Here is a 9488-nt window from a genome sequence, read left to right on the forward strand (position 1 = left end):
TATGGTTGATGTATTTTAGAATAAACAACAAGTACTTGAGTGGCTGAGTAAGACAACTCATATCCAAACATTTGAGGAAAGGAATTGAAGACTCAAGACCATCTCCCTTTTCGCGTAGATTATTGTGAAAGTGATTTGATTAAGTTATATGTTTGTGGAAAAATGACAATTGCTTGACTAACCGAGTAAGAGAACCCGTATTCAATCAATTGAGGAGAGGAGTTAAAGGCTTAAAACCATCCCCTTTTTCATTTCGTTATTATGAAAATAATCCATTTTGATTTATTAATTTGTGAAAAAATGACAATTGTTCGACTAACCGAGTAAGAAAACTCGTATTCAAAGAAATTAAAGAGAGAAGTTAAAGGCTCAAAGTCATCTCCCTTTTCATTTTGTTATTATGAAAATAATTTAATTTAATCGTGGTTTAAGGTTTGTAAAGAAACGACGATTGTCTAACTGACCGAGTAAGAAAACTCGTATTCAAACAATCGAGGAGAGGAGTTAAAGGCTTAAAACCATCCCTCTTTTCATTTCATTATTATGAAAATAACCCGACTTAATTATGCTTAAGCGGATAGAAATGACAGTTATTTGACTCACAAGGATGTGGAAATGAGTTTGATATTAAATCGAGAATTTTGTGGTATTTTGTGTTGGAGTGGTTTTGAATTGGTGAATTTCGCAATGGTTTGTCGTGATTGTAACGCGCCACACATATGAAATTAAGTAACTTGTACACACAAATGAAATATATAATTCGAATAAATTCTAAAAGTAAAAAAAATAAAAATCTAAATTATGATGATAATACAATATATTAATTTATTAAATAGTAATAAACTATATAATTGATGTTTAAATAACTAAGATAGTAAAATTTTAATTAACAAATGAAACTCATGTTTTTTAAAAAATAAATTCAAATGAATTATTATGCTAACAAAAAAAATGAAAGAACTATATAAAAAAACACAAATGGGCCCTGAAGGCCTCTGAAGCCCATCAGGGCGCACAATCATCAAAGAAAATAGATGGGCCTAAACACAGGAAGCCCAAGGGGCGAAGAACTAGCTTTGGTCCAGTCCACAACCTGGGTTGGATTCCAACCGAGTCTTTCCCACTTATGCAGGGAGACTAACGAGGAAAGAAAAGAGAAAACCTTTTCAAATCCCAACGGTCACATGAAAGGGAAATGAAAAACGAGGCAGCAATTATGAACCGCGGCGGCAGACCTCGGGCAGCGAGTGAGGAAAGATTCCTCATCAATGACAATAAATTCACTTAAAACCAGAAACAGACATAACTTGGAGACGAATGTAAACGTAATATTTCTAAACCTATCTAGATTCTTCTCTGATTATAATGTTCATCATGTCTCTTAAACAAAACTCAAAGAAAACCAGAGTTTCCTCTCAAAACCAATTGATTGTGACAGCAGGAAAGTAGATCTATTGATCGGTGTAAACCATAAACTACGGTGAAGTTCTATCAAAATTCAGCCACAACACAAGAACCTCAAAATGACAGACATGAACAAATCATTTATGCGCCAATGTACAAATCGCGCCAGAAGAAAATCGGCCACACATACATTCGGTTGCGTTAAAATCAACAGATCGAGAAATAGAGGGTTAAGATTGTACCAAATCAAGAGGCTTCAGAGACGAATAACTAAGTATGTGTTTTGTCTGATCTTCCTTCTTCTTCGATCTTTCTTTCTAGTGCTTTCTCGTTCGTGTATTCCGTTGAAGGATTTGAGCTCTTCAACTTTGGTTTTCAGTGTGAACATCAGAGTTGAGGTTTTTAACTGAGCTTTGAGTGCAAGGTTCCAGGGAATTTCAGCAGAGATTTGGTACCTTTTTCTTAATGGATGGGGTTCTCCTATATAGAGAGGTGGTACGAGGTTTGTACGTAGTATGAGCTGGAGAATCAAGCGAATCATTCCGTTTATAAAACGAATTTTCTCAGATTTGCTGTGGTCCCTCAAATGTGGGTGGTACGCATGAATTTTGTTTGTAGTGAAATCTCTTTAGACGCGTGGCCACTTTTGCTGAATCCTTTGTTGAATTCTTACTGCTGTAAAATCTTTACTTGCTATGGTAAGAAACTAATTCTTACTGTCATGAAAGTTGAATTTTAAATGGTATATAATTTGAATTTTCCTTGGCTTTAAAAAATTAACTTCGTGGCTTTCTGGGGTTTTTATTGATATGAAATGAAAACGATTTGAGTTGGTTCGTGCATGAAATCCTTGGAAAAGAGTAACTTGTTCTTCATCTGTTTGTACTCTACTTATGTTCTATTGATTGCTTGGCTTATTGTTTTAACAGGTGTTGACTTATTGCAAGCAGGCTGCAGGTTGTGTTTTATGTGTGTACTACTGCAGGGTATATTGCAGGCTTTTTATAATGCCCTGGTTTGATGCAAGTGGTTTGTTTGGCATGGTAATATGGTTTGCAGGGTGGTCTTCTTCATGACAAAGATTGGTAGACGACACACTTTCTGCAACAAGCTTATTGTAATATTGGTTGGGGCTTAATGATCAGGTATTTATTGGCATGACCTTGGTGCAGACAAGTATTCTTATCCTGTATTATTACTGACTACTTATACATTGCCAGGCTGCTGCTATAATCATTGACGTATCAACGCTGTTTGGTTAGTCGTTGTAGACTTGTACTCTGATTTTGCAGCAGGTTGGTGTTGCCTTGGGCAACACGATTCTCATAGCCAAATGGATTATATGTAAGGTTAAAGGTCTACAGAAGTTTGTTGCTTGAGGTGATAATTCAGCCACAACATGATGAAGTGATTGATCATCATCCTCACTAACTATGCTGTATTTGCAGGAACTACCATTGTTGTGACCATCCTTCAATCTCTGATACATGGAGACAGCTGACACCAGATTGGTGAGCACTTTTCGAAAGGCGTGGGGGTTGCATTTCACATGTTTCTGCTAACGTATTATCGGTCTTGTTTTCTAATTCAGGGGAATGCATGCATTTAGAGAACAATCCGCATTATTGTCTTCAGATTTGTTTGGCATTGAAGAGGTCACATTCGCGGTAGAACTGATGCTTTCAGCCTTGTCCGTTGGCTTTTGAAGTTGCCATCTCGTTATCTTATTTTTTCTTTGATAAACCACGACTGTAAAATCTCCACTGCCTGCCCTCCTGACTTCCTCCACTTGTGAGTAATTGTTTCTGATAAGAAACATTTCTTCATCACAACCCAAAACTCTTGTAGCATCCAAACAAGCAACAAAATGAATATCCTGCAACCCGCACATTTAACAAGAAAAGTGGTGCCTGTAATATATCTTCAGTTATCCTTTTGTTCATCTCTGGCCAAGATCACCAATTCCAGGTTCAACATTTATATTTGAACCGTTTTCAACAACATCTACTTTCCTGCATTATTTTCTGCATACTTGAGTGTAGTTGTATATTGAGTCTATTTGTGGCGGTATTTTGGCTTTTATGCAGCTTCCGTTCTACATTACTATTGGAGCTGCTGTTAGATGTTTCTTATAAGTTTTGTTTGTGTAGTTTGTTTGGAGTGATGTGCTTTAGTTCACTGTAGCTTCAACTTTTGGAGGCTTGAAGCTTTAGTGCCGGCAATAGTTCCATCTGCCTTGGGCCACTATCTTCTTGCAACATCCATGGACAATATATTGGAACAGTCCGTGACATAGCCTACCTTGGAAGGAGTACTCCAAGCCATGTCTAAATTCTGCTTTTGGTCCTACGACATGTCGTTTGTTGCTTTGTCGTCCAGCAGCCTGTTGCAGCTTTTTTCCAAATTGTTTACTTTTGCTTTGTCTCTTTTCTTTTCCCATGTAAAATCTTATTATTTCAAATATGTAGGAATGAACAATGGTTTGGATTGGGATAGGTTTTGGTTTACTGGATGGATTTGGTTTAGGTGAATGGATTGTGGTTGCAAGATGGTTAATGCAGGTCTATTCATGATGATGCACTTAGAATAGAGACATTCTTTGTGGAGTGCATGCTCTTTAAGCATCTGTGCACATTTTGGTCAAATCGTGCTTATGTTTGCCATACGCAGTAATGCGTTGGCTTGATTAATTGGTTTAGTAGGTATGTCACAACAAGCATAACTTGCCCCCTGAAGAAAATGAGATGGAAGTAAATAGTCATGGAATTTGGATGATGAAGCAAGACAAGATGGGTTAGGTTGAGTCTTAGGGTGACCAATGTAGGTTATCTGACTTGGATCAACCGGGTTGATCGAAAATCCAACCGTTCACAAAAATAGTCAAACTTGTAATTTTTGTACGATACAGTCTTTGAATGATCAATAAAATTTGAAATTTGATACTCCCTCCGTTATTTTTGAAGTGTCTTTTTTTTAATTTTTTACACATACCAAGGAAGTTAATTATTATTGTTACTTTTCAAACAATAATTCTTCTTTTACCTATAATATCCTTAATTATTTATTACATTCACTTTATTTTTTCTCTCTCTGCAATCATTATCTAGGGGTAATTTTGATAAAATTGCAATTAATACTACGTTGAACTTTACAAGTGACAATTAAAAAGAAACAATTTTTTTTCAAGAAAGTGACACTTATAAAGGAACGGAGGGAGTATTATTTTGCGAATGAATGGATTTGAATGAAAACGTATGGGATGGTAAATCTTAACATTACCATGCTGAAACATACCAAAGTTCCATGAATAAACCATGTAGAAACAAGACCAAACCAATGGATGGGTATGGACATCATAAGCCTTAAATGAATCAAAAGAACGGTCAATGATTATTACCTCACCGAGGGTCCACGGGCAAAGCATTTAGGCATTGTGCATAGTGTAAAGCGGGTTTGATCTGACCAAATAAAATGGGTTCTAGACAAAGCAAGACCTTTGGTTAATCCTGAGACTGACTAGGTAAAACGGGCCTTGGTAAGCCATAAGCCAGGTATTAGGAGACGATTGGACGCAATGCCAAGGACGAATGAATGTAAATGAAGGTTTTGGGACCAAGAGCTTAGACTAGAACCAGGAATTACGAATACGTGAATATTTAGCGAACTCTTGACCATGCAGATGAAACCAAATGTCATGAAGGATGAATAACTAGACGACGTTAAAGTTAGGAGGTTACGCAATGAATGCTCGACCTAATAGGGGTTTATGGATCTTTGTTGAACACAGGTCTAGGTCATAACAAGAAGAAATAAAACCTGAATTCGCCCTGTATTAAAATCCTTCATGTTTTAAGCCTAGGTGCCATGTTCTCTCTTTTTTTTTTAAAGTTATAAATACCTATGAAGGCTCTAGACGGTCTTGGACAAAATTGGGTGTATGACACATATATATTTTATACAAATGGATGTATACAAACAAATAGAATGGGGGGATGAGAAAAGAATTTATTAATTATATTTTTGTGTTTGACAAGACCTTCGAACTTGTGCCTACGTACCAACGTAAAAATGAGGGATCAAAATCTCGTAGTTCATGATATAAATTTTGAAGTGGATGCATTGCTTTTACCAAAATTTAAGTTTGAAAGGCACAAAAGGCCTAAAAATATTTTGAATGAGTTAGTTCTTTTTAGCTTTTTCGTCAGTTTAGGTCAAACATAATTAAGTCTATTTACAAGTTTGATTAAGAAAAGAAGTTTGAAAATGCAATGGCATAAGGCCAAAGTTTCTAGTTTGCAAAGTGGTCAAAGTTTAGAAAAAATAAGTTCAATCAAAGAAGATTTTAAAAAGGAGGGAGAGATTTTGAGATTAAAGAAATGAGGAGAAGATGAAGAGACTATGCACAAAATTAAAAGTTATGGGTTGAAAAGATTTGGCCAATGGGTAGCAATCCAATAGACAAGAATGTCATATAGAAACCCAAATTCCCTTGGACATTTAGAATCAAGCAACACAAAAATGCAAAATTATATCAACCTTGAATAGCAAGGCATCAAATAAAGATAGCCACATCCAAGCTTAGCCACTCCATGATCTTCTTCAAATTAAGCCCATGTAACAGATGAATTCCACAAGTCACAGGTTCAAAATAACAGCTACAAAATGATCATGTTGTAGATGAACTCAAAGGGATCTTCAAAGATGTATCATATGAAGTTTCAAATTACAAGCACTTGGTCTCTCAAAAGTTGGCATTAGCCAAGTCCTTTAGCATAGGGAGGTTGCCTAGATTTCTAAGTCCAATTTGTCCAAGATCAAGTCAACAGTCCACACAAAAGTTGTTTAGGGTTTTTGTTCTTATTATGTACATTAATGGTCAAAGACAACACAAACAATCAAAATATACACAAGACTATATCACACAATATGGTCCATATGGACAAAGTGAAAATTGCATTAACAAAAACAATTAGAATGATATGAATAATGGCAAATGAATAAAGACTAAAATTAAATTGCATTAAAGTAAATGGCTTGACATTAAATGTTAGTTGTTAATGAATTAGAAGTGAGTATTGTTTTACTTTTGCTTTTTATTTTGAAGTCATTCTTTGGAGAACACTCAACCCACCTTTCACAAGCATGGATGCTTGAATCAAGACATCTTTCAAAGGAAGGAAAAAAGACCAAGTTTCCATACAATACCATGAAAGAGGGGAGACTTACAATCTCACTTACTAGAATGATATGCCTTTTGTGTCAAAATTTAGCGCTATGTTAAGCAATCGTAATTGGACTTATGTAGAAGTCACAACTATTTGAGGTCGGGCAATAGAATTTTGGTGTTAATGCATGTTAGAGACATAGTATGATGAACCATGCTCATGAAACATACCACACACAAAAAGAATATGCAAAAGGGGTGGCCTAATCTCATCCATACTTATGTTGATTTTGTAATCAACTAGCCTTAGGACTTAGAGATATCATAGGCCAATGAGATGAATGCATAAAGAATGAGAGATAGACGAAGAGGGAGGTGAATGGATCAAAACTCAAATTGGTCAAAGGAGGACTTTTACCAAATTAATATCATTCATTCATTTTGGGTGATGAAATGTACATTCCATCAATCCCCTAAATCCAATGATATTAACTCAACAAAGTCAAATCAACCTTGACCAAGACCCAACAACAAGAGTCAAAATTACACAAATCATCACAAGAGGTCAACCACTTATTTGGCATTTATTCAAATTGAAAATACTAAAATAAGGCATTTAAATTAAATATGGTTTGTCAAATTCCTAAAACCTCATCAAAACACCAAAGAAATGGCCATGAGATTTATCATAGGTCAAACAAGGTCAAAGGGTCTTGGAGAAATTTTTTCAGAATTTCTAAAGACTTAAAAGTATTTTTAAACAATTAAACATATTCATAAAATCAATTAAATCATGAAACGTATTAATAATGATCCAAAAAATAATTTTAATTCAAAATATGAAAGAGGAAATTTTTTGAATTTTTTTGGTGAAACTCTCATATTTTTTGGATCAATATTAAAATTAATATGAATTAATAAAAATCAAAGGAATAAAAATTAAAAAAAAAACGTGGACCACTTGATCTCCCTCATTAATTGAGGTGACATATCAAGTGGTCTAAAACACGCGTTCCACCAAACACACGAGTCAACGCGCTGTACCAATGGTAATCACAACTGGTGCTCAGGATTAAAACATTTCAAACTCATCTAATGGCTCTGAACGCTTCCAGCTCATCGTCGGAGCCAAAGGCCGATCATCTTAAATGACAAAAAGGACATGATCTAAAAGATAAAATGGCGTAGATTCACGAATATCACCTCAATTTTAACTAACTCCAAATATATAGAGAGAGATATGGAGTTGAATTTGAGGTGTGTCAACTGAGTTGCTTCGATTTGACCTCTAAGCAACTCAATCTTCTTGCCTACATTGGTAGGACTTCAGACAACCAAATATCCAAGAGAACTGAGTAGAATTGAGTGAGAATCGAAGAGATAAAGTTTTTTGGAAATTACCTTCAATGTTGTGCAAAACTTGATGTTGCTTGCTTCAAACTCGATCTGATCACACTTGAGAAGCTTGTAGGAAGTGATTAGCAATGGTGCAAGGCTTTGGATCCTGGAGTTCTTGAATCTCCAACAGTTGAAATTCAAACTCAATTTTCAAGTTGAAAATTATCAGGTTTTCCTTTAGAATGAGAGGGTTTGAATTGGGGGGCAGAGCTGGTGCGCAAGGTGTGTTTGAAATGAGCTCAGAGGCCACGTATTTATAGCATTTGGAATTGATAATTGCACACTTGAAAATTTGCTAAATTTGGCAATGTGATGCACAAGCTTGCATAGGCGTGTACAGGCCCATGAAGCAATCCATTTTGATCCAATTGCAACTGTACTGAAGTTCAAATGATGCTTGATATGCAAGGTGATGTGAAATGGAGTTTTGGACATTTGATTTCTTCCAATGGTGCAGCTTTGTTAAAGCCATGCGCAACCCTAACAAACTTCATCCAAAATGCATGAACTTGGGTTCTTTGGAAAGCTTGGATCAAGGGGAATAAGTTTGACGTTGAACACATTTTCATTTGGCGCTTGGATCATGGTTAATTTTGAGGTGGAAATTTGGAAATTTCAACATGTTGAAATTTTTTCTAAGTGTAAAGTCATATATCTCAATATTCCATGTTACTTAACTTTTTATGCGAGTTTCAAATGAGAAAAGCGTCTTTATCAAAGTTGTATATCTTTCAAAGAACTTCAAATTGGTCACCAATTTTATGGCATTTGGATTTATAATGATAGAGTTATGCATTTTTGAAGTTTGGAAAAATCACTTGTTCAATGGTATAGGTCAAAAATGACCTATAATGTATCGTCATATCAGATGCTCATAAAAGTTGAATTTGCTCTCACTCCAAACATAAACGTTGAAGTAGACATCTTGAATTTGATTGTGCAACTTTGAAATATTTCATATCATAACAATTGAGAAAGTTATGGCCTTGGGAAGTTGACTTTCAAATTAGGGTTTAGACCAAATGACCTATAATGTTTCAACATAGAAAATGATTTTCCAAGAAAAAATAGCTCTAGGTCTAAACATGAAAGTTGTTTAGAATGTCATTTAGAGTAACGTTTCTCTTGAAATCATTTTCATATGGTTAAATTGTAGGATATAGGGTCTAGGGAGACCCAGTTTTGATCAGATGAATTCATCTGGCCAACTACCATCAACCAACTTGCTAACCTTCAATTATTTTGACTTTATTGGGTCATGGTAGATCATATATGCATAAGATAATTAAATTTGAAGTGTCCCTTGATAAATTTTATGAATTGGTGAGATAGCTTGTTGGAGAAGTTACTCAAGATACCCAGTCAAACTAGGGTTTCCAAGACAAATCACCCTCAAACTCTTGAAGAATACTTGATCAATATAACATGTAGAGATCATTGGGACTCATATATGATGCTTGTAACCACTCTTGGATCAATCCATGGTTGTGCTTTTTGTCATGAGGGTCTCAAACCCTAGATA

At 35.3% G+C, this 9488-nt stretch overlaps 1 long non-coding RNA gene across 2 annotated transcripts; it reads left to right on the forward strand.

Moving 5' to 3' along the window:
• The first annotated feature begins 1070 nt into the window (after nucleotides 1–1070).
• Nucleotides 1071–4308, forward strand: LOC127107423 (uncharacterized). Of its 2 annotated transcripts, XR_007795719.1 has the most exons (5): nucleotides 1071–1325; nucleotides 1439–2102; nucleotides 2334–2549; nucleotides 2625–2915; nucleotides 2996–4308. It is a non-coding gene; the product is annotated as an uncharacterized LOC127107423 (long non-coding RNA). The 2 variants fall into 2 exon arrangements; XR_007795718.1 differs by having other exon boundaries at nucleotides 1071–2102.
• The last annotated feature ends 5180 nt before the right edge of the window (nucleotides 4309–9488 follow it).

The sequence above is a fragment of the Lathyrus oleraceus genome, chromosome 7, assembly GCF_024323335.1.
Source record: "Lathyrus oleraceus cultivar Zhongwan6 chromosome 7, CAAS_Psat_ZW6_1.0, whole genome shotgun sequence".
Lineage (NCBI taxonomy): Eukaryota > Viridiplantae > Streptophyta > Magnoliopsida > Fabales > Fabaceae > Lathyrus > Lathyrus oleraceus.